General features: G+C 38.3%; 1 protein-coding gene across 2 annotated transcripts in view; it reads left to right on the top strand.

The window, feature by feature from the left end:
• Positions 1–4321: 4321 nt before the first annotated feature.
• DTNA (dystrobrevin alpha) overlaps positions 4322–15591 on the top strand; it is a 342111-nt gene continuing 330841 nt past the window's right edge. Inside the window, exon 1 of one of the 2 annotated variants that reach the window (XM_034996291.1) lies at positions 4322–4489. The gene's annotated coding sequence lies outside the window, so the exon portion shown is untranslated. Of the gene's footprint in view, positions 4490–4939; positions 4997–15591 lie in introns of those variants that run through there. The other variant, XM_034996293.1, reaches the window with a different exon arrangement.

Below are 15591 nucleotides of genomic sequence, written 5' to 3'. Positions count from 1 at the left end.
AAGATTCAGCTTCAAAGCCGTTAAAAATAGTGTAAAAACATTTGTAGCAGCAAAATGAGTAGATTAGAAGCACCTTCTGAAAGCTATGCTCTCCAGCTAGCTTTTCCCCACCGTCTCCACTGGGACAGTACACTTAAGTTCCATCTAAAACATTTGTGTTTTGTTTATGGTCCACTGAGAAAAGAAATTCCCCCAGGGGGTAGAGGGCGCACTGGTGTGGTGCCATTGAGAGACGTGAGCCACCATAATATGTGCCTAATGAATTGCCATTACAAAGGGGAATCAGAGCTATTTCAAATGGCAACAGATTTGTTCATTCTAACAGGAGGAAACAAAATACACCTGACCACTTACACCTGTTCTTTAGGCTGTGTTCTCCCCTTCAGTCTGAAGAGCACATGGAGACTGCAAACAGCATTTCTCCTGAGGATGTTAGATCAAGAGAGGAGGCCCTGTGGCTGAGCATCATTGTAGAGACTGCCAGAAGCCGCTGAGTGACGGGCACTGCCCCGTGTGCAGGAGGCTTCAGGTTAGCTAAGGGGCTGAAGGGGCAGGGAGCACAGGCGGGATGAAATGAAGAAGACCTCTGCTTTCCCAGATTTGCAATTACTCCCTAACAGCTGACAGGACCATGCCTCAGTGCAGGATTTCTTCTCAGGCAGATGGATACTAACTTTAACTATATAAATATGCATCTTGAAGTGACGCATAAGGAGACTGAATGAACATCCTTGGAGTGTATTAATATACATACTTACACCCCCTCAATTTTCATGAATGCTTAGGACACAATATACATGTTTCAGTGGAGGTCAGAAGATGATGTTCTGTTTGAGGCTGGTGAGCTCCAGAATGGGAGTATCTTGAAGAATCAGAGAACAGCAAAGGCTTGTGACTATCTTTGTGAACCAGAGAGAAGGCAGGGCTTCCAAGGCAAGAGGGAAGACATTGAAAAAAGATGGACAGGAACGAAGTTCGCTTACTTCATAATTCTGCCCAGGGTACACCTTTGCCTCAAAATTTGGTAGCTCTCACACCAAAAAACAAAAAAAACAAAAAAACCCTAACCATCAATTGTCATGGCTTACTTGATCCATCTTGTTGACCTGCGTTGTACTGCTAATGTACTTTTCATTTTTGAAAGCTAATCAGTTTCTTAGAGGGAGCATAATTTACGGATATTCTGTGTTCTTCAAGCCCCCATCTCACCCTACAGTCTACATCCATATCAGTCCACACCCAGGGGTATAAGACTTTCTAATTGGTAAAACCTCAGTGTCTTTACTTCAATTATTTTAAATCCATCTTCCTTTATACTCTTGTCATTCAAGTCCTTTAAACACTCCAAAATTATTAATTCCTCATGCCCCCAAACTATTACCAGCTAATCATTCTGATTTGACCTATAACACATGCACACTCTATATATTACTATGTCTATAAAACACACACACACACATAGTTTCACCATAACGCTGTGAACACTGTGATTTTACCTATGGCCATTCTCATTTTAACTACAATCTATTTTAAAAATCAAGACATCGTAAGGGCAAAATAATAACTATCAGATATTTGTTTCCCTTGGTCGGAAGCCTAAATTAGTGTGAAGCACAAATCCATGCACACAGCCATATTAAAAATATTTTTTCCCTAAATGAAGGTTCTCTGGCACAAACTGCTAGTGATTGTTGAGCCACTGAAGTTGTAATGCATTTCTGAAACACATGTTATAATCATCAAACCTAAATATATCTCTAATTAAAACAAATCCTTCCATGAGTATGAAGATCAAAAGGAAAGTGCTCTTGATATATTGCTGTTCAATTTAGGCCTCCACCTCTTGTGCAGAAATCTCCCAGAGATACTGCAAATCCATTAGAGTCTGTTACATACTAAAGCTTCTAGTTTAACTCCAATCGCCTGTGTAAAATCCTGGATTATAAATCACTGCGGCGATCTATGCCCAGGAACCGTCTAGTTGTATTGTTTATGGGAACGATTGGAGGAGGGTATACTGAGCAACATCTTAAGGGTTGACTGATCAGAAAATAGAAATGATATTTCCAAAACAGTGAGTGAAAATTCTCAGCACTTTCCATTCGATAGGCAGAAAATGAGGGGGAATCATTATATTCCTTTAAAATAAAGCCTACAAAGGAGCCTCCCTCGAATTATTGTTTTGCTCAAACTGTATGAAAAGCTTTTTGAAAAATCTGAACTACTTTAAAAATATGAGATATTGTTACTACTATCATTGTGCTTTAAATATTGTAAGTGTAACTCTTCATTGCCCACTTTAATATACCTGTGCCTTTGGTTTTCCATTCAGCTCCCTGAATTTCAGTGTTAGTTTCTTCTTAAAAATGTTACATATACTATGCTATTTGATCCCATTGTCATTTTTTTATTACATTATATTGATCAGTCTGTTTATTTCTTCTAGTGGATCCAATCCCTGAATCCACTTTTTAAAAAATCCACTCAATTTTTAAAATTGAGAACACTCAGGGTAGCCTCTATAAGACTGACACCTGGTGTCTCTGCCATTAAATTCCTATAAGTTTATCAGAAGATAATGTCTGGTAACAATAAGAAGGTCTATCATTTCCTAAATTTGATATCCATGTAACAAAATTTGGAAAATTTTAGCATTCACTTGAAAGTTGATCCTCTTTTTCTTGTTTGTTTGTTTTTTTCTCTTCTCTCCTTCTTCTTGTAATGCTTAATTCCCTTATTCTCCCCTCCCTACCCACCTTCACTGCTTAGTCTTCTGCCTTCTTGTCCCATTCTCCCTCTCACAACATTTCTCTTGGGAGTATTAGAAGGCTGGTTAGCTGTTACATTTTCTTATATAGACCTAAACAAAAGCTACCCAAGAGTGTCCTCTGTGAGAACTTTCACAGTATTAAAAAAAAAAAATCCCCATTTAGTGTTTATGTTGGGTGCACATGTAGAAGCATATTACCTTGGCCATTTAGATACTGTGGGGGGTCAAAGGTAGACTGAAATATGGGGCCCAGAGACAAAGGAAATCATTTAAACATGGAATGGAAATTAAGTAGCAAAAAGAAAAGGAGTGTCTTTGTGTCTCTTGTACTTTCTTTGTGGTAATTCACCAGATAACACCAAAAATAATAAAGTGTTTCATCTGTAAATCATTCAGTATATATATCTGGTCTGAACAGCTAGATGTAAACTAATGGAGGGCAGGTTCCATGTCTTGAACTTCTCTATATCCTTGAAAACACAGCACAGCTCTTCACATACATCAGGCACTTAAAGAGTTTGAGTGAAGTATATACAAATCACCGTGAAACTGTGATTACCCCTTGAAAATTGACTATAATTGCTTCATACTATCTAAAGGATTTAAACAATGCAAATGAAAAGGAACTCACACACAGATACACAGACATATAACAAATAAACATACCCCTCAAAAGAAAGAAAATTATATGAAACCATGAAACTGAAGATAAATACAAACACACAAGAGAAAAAATTATATAAAAAACATATCCATGTAGAAAAATCAATTAATTTGCAATAGAGTTGGTAACTTAAAAATAATCAAGACCATCTTGATTATTTTCAGTAATCTAAGTTTCCAGGAATTGGTGAACCTGTGAGTAGCTGTGCAATTAATATTTACAGTGAGATATTGACTTACATGTACTTGGATAAGTCACGTTATCTGATTTATGCTTCATGCTTCTGTATCTGAGGTGACAATACTATTTGCCTTCTCATCCACCTCCTCTGCTCTGCAAAAAAAAAAGATGCTCTGCAAATAAATGAGGTAATGTTTGGGAAATGTTTGCAGCTTGGGAAGGAAACCCACTGCATACATCTCAGGTGTTATCAATTCCATATTCAAGCCTGGCATATTATTTTTATTTTAAATTGAAATTGTACTGTTTGAGTTCTCGGGTTCTGACCAAAATCTGGGTCAACATAAGAGGATGATTATTTTTAATTTTAATTCTGAGGCTCTGTTCGGATCCCTTGCACGTGTGAGAGAAAACTGTAGCAAATAAACAAAGCACATAAATCGAGCTTTGAAAGAGAAAAATCTCTATCCAGAGGATTTTTTTTTTCAATGAAGAGCATGAACACTGTATTTCCCCGGAGGAATATTTCGGTCCAGGAAGGAGGATAGTGCATGCAGTGTGAGGGTGTGTATGCGTGTGTGTGCGTGTGTGTGTGTGTGTGTGCTGTGCGTGCGCGCCCGCGGAGAGAGGGGCGGGGGAGGCGGATGAGGAGGATGAGATCATAGTTTCAGGATCCTCAGGAAACCCTGGTACTGGCAGCAGCCAGCCTCTGCTGTGCCCACATGACCCACAACTCTGGCAGCGGACCCGGCACTTCCAACATTATTAAATAATAAGAAAGCGGCTCCTACTCCATGCCCAAACCTCCCTACAGACCAATGGACACCTTCTAAGAGTTTGGCGAGTCGGTGACTGAGACGCCCGTCCATTCCAAGGTGTGTGCAAGGCGTTTTCCTCCTTGACAGCTCCGGGAAGGGGGAGGGCGCGGGAGCGGAGGGGTCCGGGCGCCGGGCGGGGAGTGGGCGCCGGCCGGGCCGCCGCGCGGTGCCCCCGGCCGCCCGGAGCCGCGGGGCGAGCGGCGAGGCGGGAGATGCCCATGACGCGCAGCCCGAGCTGCGCAGGGACCGCAGCCGCCCACGGCGCCGGGGCGCGGGCACAGGCGGCTCGGCTGCCGGAGCAAGGGCAGGCGCCGCGCACCGGCCAAGTCAAGAGTGGAAGCGGGCGGCGAGCGCGGGCTGGGGAAGGGAATCGCCCCAACGCCCACTCGCGGGGTTCCCACCTGTGCGCGGGCGCCGGCCGCCGCGAGCGCCAAGCATGTGCCGGGCGCCGCAGCCAGGACTGCGGCGCGGCGCCTCCCCCGGCGGCGGGCGGCGCCTCGGGCCCGCGGGGCGGCGGTAGCGGCTGCGGCAGGATGGCCGGCCCGGGGGCGCGGGGCCGCGCAGGTAAATCTCGGCCGCCCGCGGGGCCCGGCCGTGCCGCAGCCCCCGCTGTGGCCGCCGCGCCGCTGCCGGGCTCGGCGATGGCAGCCGGCTCCGTCGCGGCGCGGGTCGCGTTGTTTTTGTTGTCCGTGCTGCGCTCGCGGTCGTCCTCGCGGGCTGAGCCGTTGGGAGGTGGCGTGGCCACCTCCATTGGGGATGGCACTCACGGTGGGGAGCGGTCTGGGGGTACTGACCGGGAAGGCGGCGATGGGTCCCTTCCCGCCAGCGGCGTCTGCGCGTGTTGCAATGCACTGCGGTGCCCGGGCGGATTCTGAGGGGGGTGGGCGCGCGGCGCCGGGGGCGGCGGGCGGCGGATCTGGGCGCGGGGGGCGGTGAGTGGCCTCGGCTTTTATAGCCTGTTGCCCATTTTGGAGTTTTCCGCTGGACAGGGGGCGGACGGGCGGTTCGTTCTGGTGCCTGGAGTGGGAGAAGGAGGGGTGTCTGTCAAAAGACCAAAGCCAAGGAGAGAAGAAGCGTGGCCCGACAGCGGTGCTGGGCTCAATGGTACCGTTCCTGGGACTCGGTAGTAAAACTTTCCTCTTTGGCAGGCTTGGGGTACGGCTTAGAGGAGATAAGCGTGGAGCTTGGGGGAGAAATACTGGATGTACACTTGTAGAGAAGCTTACCCCTTAGGTTCGTTCTTGCTCTAAAAAAAATGGTCTTTTGAGTTAATGTTTACGTTCAGGTTTTCCTGTTTTCTGTTAGGATCACTTGGTATTAATGTGTTTGTGTTTCCTTTTGAACATAACAGTAACCCGTATTGTTGAAGTATGCATAGTTACCTTTCTTTTACAAGTTTATATATATATACTTATTTTGCTTATTCCAAAGGTAGAAACTTTAGGAAAAACAGCTCTCCATGTGTTCCAGGCACAGTTCTGTGCGCTTTCACTCACTCAATTCTTACCGCAACATGAGGGGTAGTTAATAATATTGTCCACCTTTTACAAGTGAGGAAATCCAGACGCAGAGAGCTGAAATAACCCAAAGTCGTATAGTTATTAAAAGTTAGAGCCTAGTTGGTCTCTCAGTGCACTCTTAAGCAACTCATATATTTATCTATATGGCACCCCATTGTGCCTAAAGTCTTCTATGTTTCATATATTGATCACGTTTCTCTACCAAGATGAACATCTTAACTATGCGCTACGGTTGGACACAATTAAGGTTTTCTAATTTTTAATACTATATTATAGTAAATATCCTTTGAGTACTTTTGTCACAATTAACCAAGTTTCCTACAATTATAAACTAAAGTAATATTTATCAGCAAAGTTAAGATTTTCAGCAGTTAAGATTATCAGCCAAGTGAATTATCACAAAGCAGGTGGCTGAATTGATCTATAGTTTGCACTTAATTTTAAACTTCCTAAGGTATTAGTCTGGTCTTTGCTCAAAACATGGCCATCATTTTCCTCAGAACACCAGAATCTTTGAGCAAGTTTAATCATCTTTAATCCAGTCATTCTGACTAGAGGTTAAGCAGTTTTAAAAGAAGAATTTTGCAATTCTCTTTAAACTGTCAGTGATTAAAAGTGGGTTATATTTTGAGGGTGTTCGTGTATGTCTATACCTTTTAGCCAGCTGTACGTGCTTTATACAAAGTTGCGTAGCAATGAAGACTGAAATCAAAATTTCTCATTAGTTCTAAGTTGAAATACTTTTAAAATCTCCACTTGCTTTAAATGAACCACGATATGAAGAAAGGTCTCAGTGGGGTGAACTCCCAACTGCACAAATTTAGAGAATTACTCATTTGAGCTTATCATGAACTCTCATAATATTCATTTTATTGGATGGATGTCTCTCTTAAGTCTTCATCTGTTATTTCTTCACGTAAATTTAATTGCTCCTTCACATAACCAGTTTCAAATTATTTTGACATTCACAGATTTCCTTAATTCTTGTCTCTCAGTTTAATTAAATTCAATATACATATTTCAAACCCACAATTATTCAACATTATAAGTGAAAAGACTAGAATCCAACTGAACTACATGGACACATGTTCTTTGGATATGAAAAAAAAAATTATCCTGTTCTTCAGTGGTTAACCTCCTCCATGCCCCAAATTATGGTTTCAACTTTATTTTGGGATACCAGAGCAGTGCTGTGGTCAAAATAGTTACATGCTATCACACACAGTGTTTGTGTTACTGAAATTGAATTTGCTTTTTCCAAGTCTGTATGAAACGTTAATTGTTTATTCTCTCATACATAGATATATCCTTTCTTACCTAACTCAGGACTGTTCCGATTTTCTAGCTTCTGTTACGTATTTTAGAGAAAGCATTCCCTTGCTACTTTTACCTCACCTGGTGGATATGACATGACTTTTTCCTTTCAAGTCCCACACCTCTAGTTTTGGGAGAATTATAATGTCTCTGCATCCTGAGAGCCCCTCTGTTTCAGGTGCTGGATGGGGAACTAGGGATCAATAATGAGCAGAAAGATGAGTGAGCCCTGCCAACACAGGGGGTCAGATTTTAATAAAACAATTATACAAATAAGCGTTTATTTGCAAATTGAGGTAGTTTCTCTGAAAGAAAGAATTCTATAAAAATGTGTAATAAAGGATTCTGCACTAGACGTAGAGGTCAGAACAGGATGCCCGAGCAGTCACATATTTGTGGAGGAATGACATGTGAGAAGGTGTTTACTAAAGTCAATTGTCTTCTTAAATGCGTTCATAAATCTTTTCTGAATTATTTTCTGAATCAGAGACTTTTGTCTCACTCTGGTTATTGCTACACTTCTCTATTCACCAGGAGCCATACTATTTACCATCATTATTCACCTAGGGACACGGGGAGATTTACGAAACTATCAATACCTTTTAAAGCATGTAGAGCATGGGCTACATTTATCTAGTTATTAACTTATGTATAGAAAGTTACTTAAGTTTAGTGAAATATAATCATTTTCTTTCTTTGCTTTAACAACTACTTTGGAATTTTAAAAAAGTAGTTGTGTGTGTGTGTTTAGTTGTTAAAAGTGGCAGAATGTCTCAAAATAGAAATGCAATTGATTCATCACACAGTCCCTAAGATTCTCTGAAGTGTCCAAGGGAAGAGAAGAGACCCCAGAGTAAGGGAGGTGGTATTAAGTGATGAATATGCTGGGAACATATGTATTAACAATTTCAAGCAAGCATAGTAACTAAATTTGTTGAATAGTTACTGTGTGCTGGGTATTCTGTGGGATATAGATAAATTAACTTATGTATTCTTCACGATTGCCTAGAGGTCTGCATGCATTACCTATATCCCCATTTTATAGAACAGGAACTGAAGCATGAAAAGAGCAATAATCATGACCACTGTCACATAGGTAGGGATAAAACCCTAAATTCAAGTATTCTGATATTGTAGTCCACACTGTTAGCTGTTGATGTGTAGCACCTAGTTCATAATTTTACTAATGCGTTAAATTCCCATCATCGTTGAAAATAGTAACACCTCCTAATTTGATCCTTTGGTTACTTTTCCCTTAATAAAAATCAGTGGGAAAAAAATAGAACTTCCTTTATGGCAATGCTTTCTGCTCCATATTTTACAGGCAAAATATACATAAAGCAAGAAGAGATATATGAATTCCTAGACAAAGATTGGAGACCACTAAATTATGAGAAATTTCTCATTATATGTTATATATTTTTAAATTCAAAAATAGTCATTTGAGCAGCATTTGAAACTATTGAAATTTTTAGCATCAAGAATATGTACTTCAGCATTTCAAGTAATTAGGGAAATATCTTTAACAGCTGGAAGTTCTGTGACCATTAATAAACTTAAGAATTTTAAGTCACCTGTTTCACCTACCCCAGTGTCTGCCCAGAGTATGCACTGCAAAGAGGACATAAAGTATGACATAATAACACCTGTTGAATTGTCTTGGTAAGATTTAAGACCCTGTTAATTTTTACATTGGGATCTTCTGACATGACTCATAGTAATTGTTATGATAAAAACTTAGTCGTTTTGAATATTATCCAAATAATGCTAATCTAAGACACTTGGAGTATATTATTAGGAAAGTGAAGTGCTAATTTGTTAAGTGTACAAATCATATAAAGATCTTTGCACAGTGTCTGAAAATGTTAGCCAATGTTATTTCTCCCTGAAAATGATGGGTAATATGCAGCTGATAGGATAACCATGAATCACAGTTCATACATAGAACACACATACAATTACATGACTCCTTTCTTTGAAACTGTTGGAAATGCTTAAGGCAGTGCATACATTTTCTGTTACTCCAGTATCCCTCTCAAGAATGTGATACATCATTTCTCTGTATGCTCAGTTTCATACAAAGCTTGATTTCATGGAATAATTAGTAAACTATTGCTCTAATTTATACTATAAGGAAGAGCTGCAAGATTTGATCTGACTTTGTGTGTGTCTGTGTGTGTGTGTGTGTTTGGTGTTATCAGAGTGGAGGATGACATCGAGTATACCAATGAACAATTCGTTAACTGGAGTTTACAATTTGATGTCATAGTATAGTGTCCTGTGGCAGACAGTTTTGTATGTTTGATGTAAATATAAAATATATTAACCAGTTATGATTGTTTCGGTTATGGAGTCATAACAAACAACTTTAAAATCTCAGTGACTGAAAAGAACAAAGGTTTATTTCTTGCTAATGCTATGTGCCCATATTCACCAATAAAAGACTCTATTCTACATCCCCCTCTCTTAAAGATTCATGCTAATAAAGCCCCTGTCATCCAAACATCCTCATCTCTCATCAGGCACATGGGAACATGGTGAATCACCCACAAGTTTTTAAAGGCTTCTACCAGGAAGCAAGACTTGCCATTTTTGCGCATATTTCATTGACCAAAGCAAATTATACAGCCATTCCTAACCAGAAGATGGAAGAGAAGAGCAATCTGATCCTATGCCCGGATGGAAGAACAGTGTGATAGTAGTGAACACATTAATGATTACCATATAAAATGAGCCAGTTTCCTTCAACAGTTTTATCACCTAAAAATGACTTACGATTTAATGTAAAGTAGAATCAACAATAACTATATTTTAGAACTTCACCATAGGAAGGTAATTCCTACATAAAATCACCAGCAAGGAAAGTAGAGACTAAACTTGTGAAACGGATGATATCCCCCTTTTTCATTAGGGGTGTATTTAGTCAATGAATGATCGTAAAGCTATGATTTTAGATGAATGCATGATGTAGCCTATTTGACAGTAAGCACAAGCCAAGAACAGTGCCAACAGCTGCATACAGCGCCCAAGCTGTGTTTTCCGAATACATTTGATAGTATCAACATGGTAGAGAAAGGAGAACACCTATGTACGTACCATCTTTGTCACCTGCACCAACATGAACAAAAGTAACGTATGTGCTATTCATTATTGTAAAAATACAGATAAACATATAAATAATACTGCATGTTTATTTTAAATTGCCAAACATAATTTGAAAAGTTAGACTATATCCAATCTATATTTTTTAAATTTTATTTTATTATGTTAATCACCATACATTACATCATTAGTTTTTGATGTAGTGTTCCATGATTCATTGTTTGCGTATAACACCCAGTGGTCCATTCAGTACGTGCGTGCCCTCCTTAATACCCATCACCAGGCTAACCCATCCCCCCACCCCCCTCCCCTCTAGAACTCTCAGTTTGTTTCTCAGAGTCCATAGTCTCTCATGGCTCATCTCCCCCTCCGATTTCCCTCCCTTCATTTTTCCCTTCCTACTATTTTCCCTCTTTTTTTTTTTTTTAACATCTAATGTATTATTTGTTTCAGAGGTACAAGTCCGTGATTCATCAGTCTTACACAATTCACAGCGCTCACCATAGCACATAGCCTCCCCAATGTCCAATCCGTATTTTTTAATTAAACCTTTTATTTTGAAATAATTGGAGATTCACATGCCATTGTAAGAAATAATACAGAGAGATCCCATGGTCACTTTTATCCAGTTTCCTCCAACACAAACATTAGAAAATGGGCAAAAGACATAAAAATACATTTCACCAGGAAAGATATATAAATGGCAAATATGTACGTGAAAGGATGCTCAACATCATTAGCCCTTAAGGAATGCAAATTAAAATCAGGGTGAGATATCACTACACACCTATCAGAATATTCATTGCAAATATACAGGAATTTACTGATTTTTGTATGTTTATACTGTATCCTGGGAACTTGCTGAACTTATTAGCTCTAAATATTTTTTGTAATTTCTTAGAATGGTCTATGTAGACCATCACATCATCTGAAAGTAAGGACAGTTTTTTTTTCTTTCTAATCTGTATGCCTTTTGTTTTCTTTTCTTGCCTTATTGCACTGTTAGAAGTTCTAATATTATGTTAAATAGAGGGCTGAGAGTGAACATTCTTACCTTGTTGATGATCTTCAGGGGAAAGCATTCAGTCTTTCATCATAATGTATACATAATATCAGCAGTAAATTTTTTTTGTAGCTGTTCTCTATCAAATTGAAAAGTTTCACCTCTGTTCCAGTTTTTTCTGAGTGTTTATCATGAAGAGGTATTAATTTTTGTCAAATGCTTTTTCCCCACCAAATGAGATGATCATTTAATTTTCCTTCTTTAGCTGGTTATAAAATAGAGTACATTGATTTTTTACTATTGAACCAGCTTTGCATCCCTGTAATAAATTCCATTTAGCCATTGTGTATAATTTTTTTAATAATCTATTTGCCAATATTTTGTTAAAGATTTTTACATCTATATTCATAAGAGATTTTGGTCTATGGTTTTGTTTTTTTTGGTGCTGTCTTTGTTATTGATATCAGAGTAATACTAGTTTCATAAAATCACTTACAATGTCTTCCCTCTTCTATTTTCTGAAAGAGATAGTGTAGAATTGGTATTAATTCTTCCTTAAGTATTTGGTAAAATTTTTCAGTGAAACCATCTGGTCTGGGAGATTTCTTTTTTAGAATTTTTTTTTTTTTTTTTTTTTAGTTATGAACTCAATTTCTTTAATACTTGTTCTAGTTTATTTGGGATGCCATAACAGAATACCACAGTCCGGGGGCTTAAACAACAGAAATGTATTTTCTTATGGTTCTGGAGGCTGGTAGTCCAAGATCCAAGGATCAGCAGATTTGTCTTCTTCTTAGGCCTCTTCCTTGGCTTGCTGATGGCCGCCCTCTTGCTGTGTCCTCACGTGGTCTTTCCTCTGTGTACGCATCCTGTATGTCTGAATTTATGCTTCTTACAAAGACACCGGTCAGATTTGATTGGAACCCTTCCTATTTGTCACATTTTAACTTAATCGTCATTTTAAGGGCCCTATCTCTAAACATGATCATATTCTGTATTGTGGTTAGGACTTCAACATATGAATTCTGGGAGGACACCATGCAGCCCATAACAATATTTTATAGGCTATTCAAATGATCTGTTTCATATTATGTGAGTTGTGGTAATTTAAGTTTATTGAGGAATTGATTCATTTCATCTAAGTTGTCTGATCTATTTGTGGAGAGTTGCTCATAATACATAGTTTTGTTCTTTTGATGTCTGTGGTATCTCTCGTGATATCCCGTGCTTCATTCTTGACGTTGGTGATTTGTGTCTTCTCTCTTCTGTCAGTTTTGGGAGGTTTATCAATTTTATTAATCTTTAAGAGACCATATTGCTTCATTGATTTTTCTTTATTGTTTTCCTGTTCTCCATTGATTTCTGCTTTTATAATATTTTCTCCATTCTGTTTGCTTTTGGATTATTTTTCTCATCATTTTCTGTATTCTTGAGTGGATATTTAGATTACTGGTTTTTGGTTTTTCCTCTTTCCTATTTATGCATTTAGTGCTGTAAGTTTCCCTTTTGGCACTGCGATAGTTCTGTTGCACATTTTGATAAGTTGTATTTTCATTTTAATACAGTTCAAGTACTTTTCAAAATTTCTCTTGAGATTTCCTCTTTGAGCCCCGGGTTACTTAGAAGTGTGGTGTTTAGTTTCCAAATATTTAGAGATTTTGTTGTTGTTGTTGTTGTATCTCTGTGTTTTTGCTCAGAGAACCTTATTTCCTGTATTGTCTTTCTTTATTTTGGTCAGAGAATATACTCCATGTCATTCTGATTCATTTAAATTTGTTGAGGTTGATTTTATGGCCTGAAATGTTTTTTATCTCGGTATATTTTCCATGGGCACATGAAAAGACTGTGTATTTAGCTGTTTTGGGGTAGAGTGTTTAGATCCTGTTGGTTGATATTGCTGATGAGTTTTTATATATCTTTGCTAATTTTCTGCATAACTGTCCTATTGACTGTTGAAAGAATGGGTGACATCTCCAATTATTGTGGATTACTCCACTTCTCCTTTCATTTCTATCAATTTGACTTTACATATTTTGCAGCTCTGTTGTTTGGTGTATTTATATTTAGGATTGCTTTGTCTTCTTGGTGTATTGATTCTTTTATCATTACATAATATCCCCTCTATATCTGGTAATTTTATTTGCTTGTAGTCTACTGTATCTGATATTAACAGACATTCCTTTTTTCTTTGATTGATGTTTGCATATCTTTTTTCTATCCTTTTACTTTCAATCTGCCTATATCATTTTATTTAATTTGAATTCCTTGTACATATAATGTAGTTGGATCATATATTTTAATCCACCCTGCCAATATCTTTTAATTGATGTATTTAGACCATTTACATTTATTATAATTATTGATATGTTAGGCTTATGTTTGCCATTATATTTTTTGGTTTCTCTCTCTTTTTTTTACATTCTCTGAGGTTTTTTCCTTGCCTTTCTGTCAGTTACCTGAGCTTTTATAGAATTCCATTTTTGTCTGTAGGGTGTATCTATACATCTTTTAGTGATTGCTACAAGTATTACATCATATACACACACACACATATAATTTTTCACTGTCTACTGCTATTGTCATTTTATCAATTCTAGTGAACCATAGAAACTACTTCTTTTTACATTTATTTTCTGACATTTATAGTATAATTGTCAAATATTTCCTTTATATGCATCACACAGTATTAACATTTTTGTTTCAACTGTCAAATATAATTTAGAAAGATTAAGAGGAACAAAAAAGTCCATTATATTTATCCATATTTTTTCTTTCTTGATGTTCTAACATACCTTCTTTTATTGCTTCCTTTTTGTTTTGAAAACTTCCTTAGCCATTCTTTTAGAGCAGACCAGTCTCCTGGTGACAAAATATCTTTGTTTTCTTTCATCTGAGAATGTCTTTATTTCCCCTTCATTCCTGAAGGAAATTTATCTGGATATGGAATTCTAGGTTGATAACTCTTTTCTTTCAGCACTTGAAAAATGTGCCACTTTCTTATGGCCTTCAGGATTTCTGTTGAGACATCTGTGATTCATCTCAGTTTTCTCTTATAGGTAACTGTCATTTCTCTCTCTTTCAAGATTTTTTTTATCTTCAGTTTTCATAAATTTGACTATGTTGTGTATTGGCCTGGATTTCTTTGGGTTTAATGTGTTTGACATTCAGATTTATTCAGCTTCTTGAATCTGTAGATTTATGTCTTTTGTCAAGCTTGGGAAGTTTTCAGGCATTATTTCTTTGAGTACTTCTTCAGCTCTGTCCATTTTCTCCTCTCCTTCCAGGTCCCCGAGACATGAATGTTAAATCTTTTGTTATAGTACCATACTGTATTTGTTTCCTATGGCTGCTATAACAAATTTCCATAAACTTGTTTTACATCACACATTTATTCTTTTACAGTTCTGGAGGCCAAAACCCAGAAATCAGTTCCATTGGCTTAGTCATGGTGTTGGCAGGGCTGGTTTCCTCTGAAGGTTCCATGGGGAAATTCATTTTCTTGCCTTTTCTAGCTACTGAAGGCTACCAGTATTCTTTGACTCACAATTTCTTCTTCACACCAATCTAATCTCTTGCTTCTATAATCGAATCTCCTACTTTCTTTGCTGTAGTCAAACCTCCCTTGACTCTCTCTTTTAAGGACACTGTGATTACATTTAGGGTCCATCTGGATAGTCCATTATATTCTCCACCTCTCAAGCTCTTTAATTTAATCCCATCTACAGAAGCCTTTCTTGCCTTATAAGCTTCCAGGAATTAGGACCAGACCAAATATCTTTGGGAGCCATTATTCAGCCTACTGTACACACAGAGTCTCTGAGGCTCTGTTGTTTCAATCTGTTTTCTCTGTTGTTCAGACTGAGTTATTCTAATTATTCTGTCATCCAGCTTACAGATTCTTTCTTCGGCCACTCTCATTCTGCTATCAGACCCACCCACAATATTTTATATCTGGTCATTGGGGGTTTCTTTTAGTTCTAAAATTTCCACTTAGTTTTTTCTAATGTGTTCTCTTTTTTTAGTTGATACTTTTTACTTTTTTGTTTCAAGCATGTTCATAATTGCTCATTGGAGTATTTTTTTTTTATTATGGCTGCTTTAAAAACTTTGTCAGATAATTCTAACATTTCTCTGTAATCTCATTGTTGGCATCTATAAATTGTCTTTTTTTTTTCATTCAGTTTCTGATTTTCCTGGTCCTTGGTGTGATAAATGATTTT

This window comes from Mirounga leonina, unplaced genomic scaffold (genome assembly GCF_011800145.1).
Source record: "Mirounga leonina isolate KUSES-001 unplaced genomic scaffold, KU_Mleo_1.0 Mir_93, whole genome shotgun sequence".
In the NCBI taxonomy this organism is placed as follows: Eukaryota; Metazoa; Chordata; class Mammalia; order Carnivora; family Phocidae; genus Mirounga; species Mirounga leonina.
The sequence above is the reverse complement of the archived record's forward strand: the minus strand, read 5'-3'. Positions and strand labels throughout refer to the sequence as shown.